The sequence below is a fragment of the Brassica napus genome, chromosome C2, assembly GCF_020379485.1.
Source record: "Brassica napus cultivar Da-Ae chromosome C2, Da-Ae, whole genome shotgun sequence".
Classification (NCBI taxonomy): domain Eukaryota; kingdom Viridiplantae; phylum Streptophyta; class Magnoliopsida; order Brassicales; family Brassicaceae; genus Brassica; species Brassica napus.
In genome coordinates, this window is record NC_063445.1 from 15,680,055 (window position 1) to 15,690,977 (window position 10,923).

General features: G+C 36.2%; 1 long non-coding RNA gene and 1 pseudogene across 1 annotated transcript; one reads left to right on the plus strand and one right to left on the minus strand.

The window, feature by feature from the left end:
- Nucleotides 1–999: 999 nt before the first annotated feature.
- Nucleotides 1,000–5,811, minus strand: LOC106381027 (annotated as a pseudogene).
- On the plus strand, nt 5,377–5,941 carry LOC125581936. The gene is made up of 2 exons (XR_007319725.1): nt 5,377–5,514; nt 5,602–5,941. It is a non-coding gene; the product is annotated as an uncharacterized LOC125581936 (long non-coding RNA).
- The last annotated feature ends 4,982 nt before the right edge of the window (nt 5,942–10,923 follow it).

Consider the following 10,923-nt stretch of genomic DNA (forward strand, 5'->3'; position numbering starts at 1 on the left):
TACACGAAGAAATTGGAATGAAATTAAACATGTCTTTCGTTACCTTCAAGGGAAAATTGATTTAGGTTTGTTTTATCCTAAAAATTTGAAAGGTCAAATGATTGGTTTTGCAGATGCAGGTTATTTGTCAGCTCGATCCCAAACAGGATACGTTTTTACAATTGGAGGCACCGCCATATCTTGGCGTTCTCAGAAGGAGACACTTGTTGCTACTTCTTCAAATCACGCTGAGATCATTGCACTCCATGAAGCAAGTAGAGAATGCGTATGGTTGAGGTCCATAAATCGACATATCCGATCAAGCAGTGGGATTAACGAGGACACAGCCCCAACAATTTTATATGAAGATAATGCAGCATGTGTTGCTCAAACGAAGGAAGGATATATCAAAAGTGATAGAACGAAACATATACATCCAAAGTTCTTTTCATACACTCAAGAGCTCGAGAAGAAAAAAGAGATTGAAGTAAGATATATCCGATCATGCGACAACGCGCCGACCTCTTCACAAAATCAATTCCTACCTCAGTATTCAGAAAACATGTCCATAACATTGGAATGCGTCATCAAAAGGATTTATGACTGCTAATTCGAGGGGGAGCTTATGTGGTTGTACTCTTTTTACCTAACTACGGTTTTTCCCATTGGATTTTCCTGCAAAGGTTTTTAACGAGGCAACATAGACGTTAAGCAAAAGACGATAGTGACACCGGTCCCCAAGGAGGAGTGTTACAAAAGTCAAGTATCGCAGCAATACGAACAGGAGGAGAGGCGCGCCAATTGTTGATTTTGTAAACAAATGTGGAGCTCACTGTCACTATTTACACAGTAACTTTCACTTTTTAACTTCTATATAAACGATCGATTTCCATCATTTGTAACTCGCACTTCATCCCTCTTCTCCTTTTATAATAAACTCTCTCGATCATATATTTATCTCATATCAGTATTATTTTCTTTCTGCGAGTATAAAATTTCACCCTTATTTAAATTTTTCGATACTATAAAATTATAAGTTATTTTATAACATGAATAACATTTAAATTTTACACTCACGCACAGTAGGCTTGCTCATAAACTAAAAGCATTTACAGTTTATGGAGAAAATCATACCCCACAGTCAGTCATTAGGGAATGACTTCTCCGGTAACATACTTTTGTATAAATATAACTGTTGCTTTTGTGTTTCACGAGGTATAGTTCTTTATGCGACATCCATGGAACATACATCTTTGTAACTCGATATATCCTCTGACAGCGTAGAAGTTTCTTGAAATGGTGCTGCGGGAATTTGGAAAACAGGTCTGGGAGGGACTTCAAGAGAATCCACACTTCCTTCCATCATTTCTACCACTCTGTTCATCAGCGGGCGATCTGATGGGGAAGGTTGAATACACCACAAACCCACCAATGTCATCTTCTTTGCTATCTCCTCTTCTTCGCTGGTAATTACATTCCTGTTATGCTTTCCACTGTCTCCCTTTTCAAGATCCTTATATATCCATTCAGGAAAGTACATTGAACTTGCATTTGATTCAGAATTTTGACCAGCTCGTTCTTTGTTCCTAGCTCCCATCATCTCAAGGACCAACATTCCATAGCTATAAACATCTGACTTGTGTGAAACTCTACCGTACATTCTTGAAAATAATTCAGGAGCAATGTACCCTATTGTGCCCCTTGTGTCCAGCAATGACAAGATGCTCTCTTTCTTCTCACAAAGCTTAGCAAGGCCAAAGTCTGAAAGTTTGGGGCAAAGATTGTCATCTAAGAGTACATTATGTGGTTTTATGTCGAAATGTACAATCCTTGTTTTGCAGCCGTGATGCAAATACTCCAGGCCACGAGCAACTCCTAGTGCGATCCTGTAAAGTGTCATCCAATCAATATCCACGGGGGTCTTGTTTGAGATGAATTTATCAAGAGATCCATTTTCTAGATATTCATAAACAATTGCTCTCTTAGAGCCTTCAGAACAGAATCCAAGCAAATCAACAATGTTAACATGAGAAGTTTTGCTCATGCTCGCAACTTCATTGATGAAGTCTTCTCCATTACTCTTTGAGTCTTTCAAGATTTTCACTGCAACACTGCGACCGTCACAAAGGGTTCCTCTATAAACAGTGCCAAAACCGCCTTTTCCAACCACTTGGGTAAATGACTTTGTAATTCTCTTTACTTGCGCATAGCTATAGTGTTTTAGTGGAATAAGGGCCTTTAGATTTTGTTGTCTTGGATCATCCGACGTCTTCATGCGCTGGTTGTAGTAGAACCAGCCTACGTATGCAAAAACCAACCCCAAAACTGCAGCACCTGTCCCGATTCCTAGAGATACAAACACAGATTACATGTAGTTTATGATAATCAAATCAGGTTTTTGAACAAAAAGGGGAAGGGTGAGTACCTATTTTTACTTTATAATTGGGGCCTGGCCAGTTCATGCATCAGTGAAATTGCAGTAAGAAAATATCAGTTAGACCTGAAGACATAACTTTGAATCCTACTAGAATTTAAAAAAAAACTGGGGATATCAAGAGGTTTTATATAAATGGTTATCAGAAACTAAAAAAAAAAGCTATTTGCCTCTAGTTGCAAGTTTGGTGGTGAAAATAATATTTAATTAAAATCCTACTAATTTAGGACTTCATTCTAAGAAAAATATAAACATGACCCTTAATAATTAGGATTCGGGGAAAAACGAGATAATTTTTACATGTCATCTGTGTTGTGTAAAATTGATTTGTTGAAACTGATCTCACATCCCCTATATATTAATTAGAGATCTTTTAAATAGTTACAACATTAAGTTTGTACTAAGATCATCTCCAACCCAACTGCATAATTTACTGCAAAATAGAGCAAATTATGCAGTTATGAACAAACAAAAAATGCATTACTCCATATTTGGAGTAAAACTTTTTTTGTTTGTTCATAACTGCATAATTTACTATATTTTGCAGTAAATTATGCAATTGGGTTGGAGATGCTCTAATTAAAAATAACTCTTTCCCATGTGGCAGTTTTTTGTGCTCTTAAAAGTCCTACGTGGCAGTTTAACAGAGCACAATATGTTGAGCTAGGTCTAAAATTAAACATCCTAGGAAAATTTAATATTTTTGTTACGGATACATTGGTTAAATCATATGTCGTCATTACTCATATTAAACATGTCGTATAAAACTTGGAGTTAACCAAATCGCGCCACAGACGGCAGAGCAGACGCTTCCAACAGCGACTCCTTTATTTCCTTTATCACCACCACCTCCAACAACATAAACCCTAGATAATTGCATCATGTCCCTCTCTGCACCAGGTCTATTTCTCACCTCCTTCCTGTTTGATGCAACCGTCTCCGAAGGGTAGAAGAGGTGGAGCCCTAAGAGCCGATGCGGCAACGGATGAAGGAAGAGACGACAGAGAAGAAGTGCAGTGAGTCAGGGAGGCGAGGTCATGGGGAAGAAGAGTTGCGAGGAGTGGGAGCTTCCAAGATTTTTACGGTGGTTTTGTTCGGTGTTTTCGTTTTTGGGTGGTATCTTTGATCGATTGCATGATGGACATCAGCTTATGTGAGATTGAAGTCGCTCTTATGGCTAAAGTTGATTGTATTTGGAGTTCTTATCTTTGTACTGAATGTTTGTATGATTTAAAGCTTGAAACTGTTACACTTTTTTGATGAGCTCAAAAGTTTCAAGGTCTCGAAGACTTTGAGAGTTCAATCCACTACTTATGTGAGATTGGAGTCTAAATCTAGTGGCCTTAGAGTTCTTATCATGAGTTGCAAAGATGTGTTCTTGTGATCTCAAGGCAAAAGGAAAACTCTTTGACTGTCTTATATATTGTGTACTGTGTTTTTAAAGCTGAAACTTTTAGGCTTTACATGTCTTATTTCTTCTCATTTAACTTTTTTTGTTTGTATAGTTTGCTGAGATGATAAAAATCATTGAAGAAAGGATGTGCAATGTGCAGAACTATGTTAAGGTAACTGCAACATTCTTTGAATATTTCACATAATAGTCTTCTTATTGCCATGACATATGAACTAATTAATGTAATATGAGTGACAAAAATGACAGTTGAGTTTCCCTTACTTTTTCTCTTCATGTGGGAGAGGTGTGTGTAACCCGAGAGATGGTTGGAGAAAGGGTAGGGAAGGAGCGAGGATAGTGGGCTGAGAAGAGGAGGAGAAGGAAGAGTAAGGAAGTTTCATGGTGAAGAGAGAAAGAAGGAAGGAAGTGTCAGAAAGTAAAAAGATAGAAAGAAGAAGAATAGATTGTTCAAAGATGGGTCATGTGACTCTTATAGCTTAGTCACCGACCAAGCAAATACAGAACTCTATAGAGAATATGGAACCTTCAGTACTTTCGATTTAATATAAATCGGAAAAAAAATTCATCGGTGAAGAACAAAGTTCTTTCGATAAGAGAAAAAAATATCTAAACCAACAAAAATGAGAGAGGATGAGTCAAAGCCATGTAGAAGAAAAAAGATACAGATGTTATTTATTTTTGTATAAATATATTTTAAAAGTATTTATTTTATTTGGCCCATAAGTATACTAACAATCAAGCTTTAGTTTATTTTCTCCATAAGTATACTAATAACCAGGCTTTAGTTTCTTCTGGTCCATAAGTATGGTAATAGTCGGCATGCTCAATTTTGTATGCCTTATTATAGCCATAATTAACCATACTTACAAATTAAAAGTCTAACCCAATTTGTAGTTGTCATTTTTTATATTTTTATTTTCCATTTTATGTAAAAGTGTGTAATTCTGAAAATTAGTGTAAATTTTAAAGCACAAATGTATCAAGCCCATCTTAACTTCTAAACTTTAGTCCAAAATTCCAATTACAATCGGTCCCGGTCCAATATATAGATGATTATACTACAAATAATCCAAAATAGTATACATATAAAATATTCAACAGATATAAATCTTAAATTTCTCAATTCTATATATTTTATATTTTATATATATAAATTTACAGGGCAGTTCTTATACTAGTAAATAATAGAAGTGAAACTTGAATCTAAACGATAAGGGACAAACCTTGGACATCCTGACACGAGGACTTGTGAGGTCCATCTGCACATAGACACCGGAAAGTTCCCGATCCCGCCTCCGAACTACAAATCCCACCGGAATTGGCACAGTCTCGGCAAGTCTTATCGTCTATAGTGTACCTCAATTCGAACCCTTTTTCCAAAGCCATCTTCAATGCTTGATCTGAGTCATTCGACTGGTGAAGAACGTTCTTAGCAGACGCAAGCATCGGAATTGCTCCAGCCATGGTACAACTTTGAGGAGGATTAGTTGATCCAAAGACATGATATGTTATTGGACTTTTACTGCTTAGTTGGCAAGAAATCTTTGACGAAGTTGTTACTGGGTTATTACTGGAACAATTGAATAGATCGACTGCCTCTGTGTTATGGTTAAATGTGAACTGCATAGCCCCCGTGAAGTTGAAAATCTGTGGGCAACCACCGTCGAACAAACTCTCATCGGCAACGGTGATTGTCTTGTTTTCCAGCTTCACAGCAACAACACGAAAAGTGAAGTTCTCGATCTCTAGGCTTAAATTTTGATTATCCTTGCAGGAAAGCTCGAACTCTTTTTGGCCGCAGAAACTGGGTTTGCCGATGCTACTACCCCAAAATGGGTAAGTGATGTTCGGGAACAACACCCGACGGTTCAGATCCGCATCTCAGAGGTGATAGGCACATCTCATACTGTTGATCAGCAGAGAAGCACGACCGGAAGCTAGCTACGGAGAAGACAGCGAAGGTGATGAGGAGCGGAGGAGACATGGAAGCTGGGTTTGACGAAGACTAACAACAGAAAAGTCCTTTTTTGATCTGTTGAGAGGATTTGGAGACTTTTTCTTTTTTAAACGTCTAATTTTTTTACTAATCGACAAAACGATAAGGCTTCACCTTCTTCCTATCAAAGCCACCGGTCATGCATACTTAGAAAGGAGTTTAAGCATTTGGTTTGGAACAAGGCAAGTTCCAAATCCAACATAGAAAATAGAAGATTTTTTCTATTTTAGTTGATTGAGTATATAAATAAAAACAGAAGCACTAGATGTAACACAGTTTTGACTGATTATAATGTTACTTTCATTCAAAAAAAAAAAAAAAAAAAGATATTTCACATCCTTTTAAAAAAAAGAATTTTAAATTTATTCAAGTAAAATAATAGTTCTTACATTTTACATCCATAGAGTTACAAGGAGAGAAACACACGTTATAACAATGAATTCAAAAAATGATTTCGTTCTACTAAACTACATATAATCAGATCCATTATTTTCTTAGTTAATTTTTTCTTCCCAATATCGGATTCAAAAAATACATAGGAATACAAAGATGTAGGCATTTCATATACTGAGTGCTTTGAGTTTTGCTTCTAATAGTTGCCTTGTTGTTCTGTTGACTAAGCTCTTGTGATATTTTTTTGTTGTGACATTATGGTAGCCCACTAACAGAGCGATAATGCCAAATGCTGCTAACCCTGAAACCAGAAAAAAAAAATTGATAGAAGACCGAAACAGTCCACAACCAAATCAGGTTTGTTGAAAGAAGCACCCTTTTCACTAGATACGGCAAGCCTGCGTGATGCATTGGCATCAGGAAAAGGCAGTTGAAACGGAAGACGAAACTGTGAATTAAAACGGGGGATTGACACTATTCAAATTACACGTGTCCTTACATAACTGCCGTAAAGGATTGAAACTTGAATAGTTCTTGACAAGCTTTAATAACGATATTCACCTTCACCTGAAATACTTTTCTTAATACACTTTCAAGGAACGTTCAATGTGAAACTCTTACAACTGCTGTGGGAACCAAAATTTGCACTTTGGATTTCAATGAACGGAGGAAAGCAAAGAAACCTTTACTTTCCATGAGTTTCTGGAAATCTGTTATCAAAATACGAAATAGAATAGATCGAAATAAATAGCAAAGTAAGAATGATCTTATTTCAATTCCGCGTATGAGCATTACAACAGGTAAAAACCTTCGGCTGCAAGAGCTGTCGGCGTATTCTCTAGTTTTAACCACCTACGACTTTAAAACCTTGTTGAATCGCAACTCGTTAATAAAATGGAAAGTTGCCTAATTTTCTCTAAGTACTAAGTTGCTAAAAATATTTTGTCTTGCGCACTCGGCCAGCTTTCACCCTTTGCCATGATTCGAGTTTATCTATTTGCAGAAATTTTCCTTATCTTTTCGATCTTCATGTTTATCTCGGAAAATTAACATTTATCGTCTTTTCCTTTTATCTTCTATAGAAACTGAATAGTCATTGCGCTTGGGCCAACTCTCGAATTTTAAATCACAAGTGGGCTTTTATCGTGTTCGAGGCTGCTTAGGACGTTTTACGATTTCTCGCGTTTTTATGATTATTTTCTCGGAGAAATCATCGGTTTTTCTCGAAGTCTGTTTACGTGTTATTGGATTCGTAAATTCGTATGTTATCGTGTGGGATGATGTTATGCTAATCATTCCCGCTTCATTTATCATTTGAAAGTTTTACTTAGTTTTTGTCGTAAAACTTCGACGGAAACTCCGATCGAGATGAAACAAAAAAGTGTTTTTCAAAGGAAATAACTACGAATGATCTATGAGGTCGAGATGATGGAGAGAGGGGGTTAAAGTCACCTTGATGTCGAGACAAAGCAGAGACGAAGTCATCTCGCCATGACGGCAAGACAGACCGGGGCGAGGTATCCCGCCCTCATGGTGAGATGGACGGGACGTGGTGGTCCCGTCCTCGTGGCGATACAGATCGATCATGGTGGTCTCGCCCTCATGGCGGCGAGACGGACGAGACGTGGTGGTCTTGCCTTCATGGCGAGACGGACAGACGTCGTGGTCTTGCCCTCTCGGCGAAATGGTCAGACGTCGTAGTCTTGCCCTCTCGGCGAGATGGTTGGACGTCGTGGTGTCGCCTTCTCTGCGAGATGGTCGGACGTCGTGGTGGTCTCGCCCTCTCGGCGAGATGGATTAGACGGGTCGAGGGCGTTCTGCCTTGACGCGAGACGGTCCGGAAACGAGGAGGCGGTGAGGAGTTTCGGCGTAATGGCTTCTCATTTTGTCGTACATTCGAAAGTCGTTTAAAAGATTGCATGAATATTTCGTGAGAACTTGTTGCTTTGATTCTTTTCCAAATCATACGAGGTTTTAGTTCTCAAGTTCTTTTTATTTTAAGAAAGAGAATATTTCCTTGGTGGTTTCTATACGTTGATTCCGTCATGACTTATTTTGACCCCAACAGCTGTTACTATTCAAGTTATACATGTCCTTACATTTATGGTGATCGCAATTTTTTGTGATGAACCAATGCAATCTTTGATGATGAACGATTGCAATTTTTATGATGAATTGTTGTAACTGTTGGTACTTGTAGACTTTGGTAATAAAGCATTAGAAATTTTGATTGTTAACCATTGCAACTTTTATTCTTCTATAAAGAGTTGTAGGGATTAGCAAAGTACAAGAAGAATAACAATAAGAAATCAGAAATTAAATGTTAAAAAACAGAAATATTCATTGTTCTAAGAACTTTGAAGAAATACATAAAATAAGTAAAACTGTATTTGTTATCTTGTATTTTAGCTTAAAATAAGAACGAAACTTTAATTATATTATTACAAAGGCATTTTGTGTAATTCAAAACTTAAAATATACTTAAATCTATAAGAAATGAGTTCTCATGTGATATTCAATCATTATCCAAGTTAACAGTACATACACATTCGGGTTAAAAATCCCAAGTTCTACACTGTCATTATAAAAAAATTCTGAGTCTAGCACCTTTCTCCATAACTTACGACCTATTTAATTTAATGTCTTTTGTTATGAATCATGAAGTGGATGGTCCATAACCTAGACCATACAAGTTCAAGAGTAGAGTCTATTGGGGGTTTACATCCAGCCACATGGAAGACCCATTCAACCTTATGTCTTTATGAGTTTGACCATGTCATTATGTAGAGTATCTTTGTAATCAATTCTTCCTTTGACTCCACCTTGTATGAATCACTATATATAGTGGTGTAAGCAATAAGAAATATACAACACATTCTCACAAATCTTCTCTCAAATCTTAACACGTTATCAGCACGAGACTCTCTCCACCTGAGCAATCCCATCCGCCGGCGATCATCTCTTTTCCGGCCATCTCTTCCGGCCTTCAGCCTTGCTCCGCCGGCCAAGTCTATCCCTCTCACGGTTTTCCGGCCAGCTCCTCCACCTCTCTCTTAACCACCTCAATCCGCGGATCACTCCCTCTCTCTCACGGTGGTCCATTCAGAATCCTTGTGGTGTAAAAGGTAAACTAATCAAAACCTAAAGATCTAAGAACATCATATATCTCAGTCTTGGATCTATATGAATCCTAAAACTTATAAAAAACTATAGATCTAAAATTATCTCAAATATTAATCTTGAATCTAAGATCTATATGAATTTTGATTCTAAAATTATTTGAATCTCTAAAGATCTAAGAATCTCTAAAAACTTATAAAACTTATTAATAATCTAAGATCTATATGAATCTTGTTTCTAAGAACTATTTGAATCATAAAAAAAATATTAGAGAAAATCATAAAATCATAAGCCTTTAAATCGGCTCTCCCTTTTTCTCCTATTTGATCCGACCTTAAATCCGGATGGTCTAAAGGATCAAAACCCATAATCAAACCCTTTGATCATCCGCATCACCAGCTATTCTAGCAGGATGAATAAGCCGGCCATCAAAAACCTCACCATCAAAATCCTTAAATCTAAATATGTATCCTGATGGCCATTATACATATCAATCCCCTAAATCCTTCTTGCTTGGTTTTCTCAACCAGAAAATCCAAAATTCAAAACAATCAAAAACATCATGAGCCATATTCGGCCAGATTCTTTGAAAATCAGTCAAACCAAATAAAATCGAAATAAATCATAATCAATGCATATCTTTGACCATTGATGTTTGTTTTTGTAACTGATAAAATTTTAAAAACTTTTCTGATTTTATAAATGCATATTTAATTTTTATAAATGCATATTTGATTTTAATAAATGCATATCTTTGACTAGGTAGTATTTTAAATATTATAACCTATAGTCTTGATTTAAATTAATATGTCATAAGATAAAATAAATTATGGTTTGATATCATTTGATCACATTATTGTTTGTCAAAATTTATCTATATCTTAACCGGCCTTGAAATCGGTTCATTATAGTTTGAACAAATGATATAAATTTATCTTGATCTAATACCAACCTTTAAACCGGATTTTGTGATGATTATATCATATACTGAACATTGATCACATAGTTGCTTGTTAAATTAATCTTGATCTAAAACCATCCTTGAAGACTGATTTTGTGATGATTGAATTATATACTGATCTTATATGCATATCTGATAGCATCTATTAGATTAGTAAATCATTAGATCAAACTTGGATTATTTTGAACCAACCTTTTTCCATGCATCCGATTGTCATTTTGTTAAAACCGATCATGCATGCTTGCATATCATTGACTATTCTGATCATGGTGCATTTAAATTAAAATTTAATTGATTCATATTGCTTGCATCTAATTGATTCATATTGCTTGCATCTAATTAGATTAAATCGGTTATTGTTTAAACTAAGCATGTTTGCTTTAATTGAAATAATAAACCTGCCTTGAAACCAAATTGATTGAAAATCTGATTGAATTTGTTCTAGACATATCCTGAAAATTATAAAATTTTCTTGTCTTGGTTTACCCTGTAAAAGGGGGAAGGAATCGGTTTTTGCTTTATGATCTTTGAAAACCAAATATCCTCATGCATTAGGAATCACATATAGATTGTTTAAGTCCAATGCTTAGTTCTGAACATGCATTCAGCTATTTCTTGATCCATGC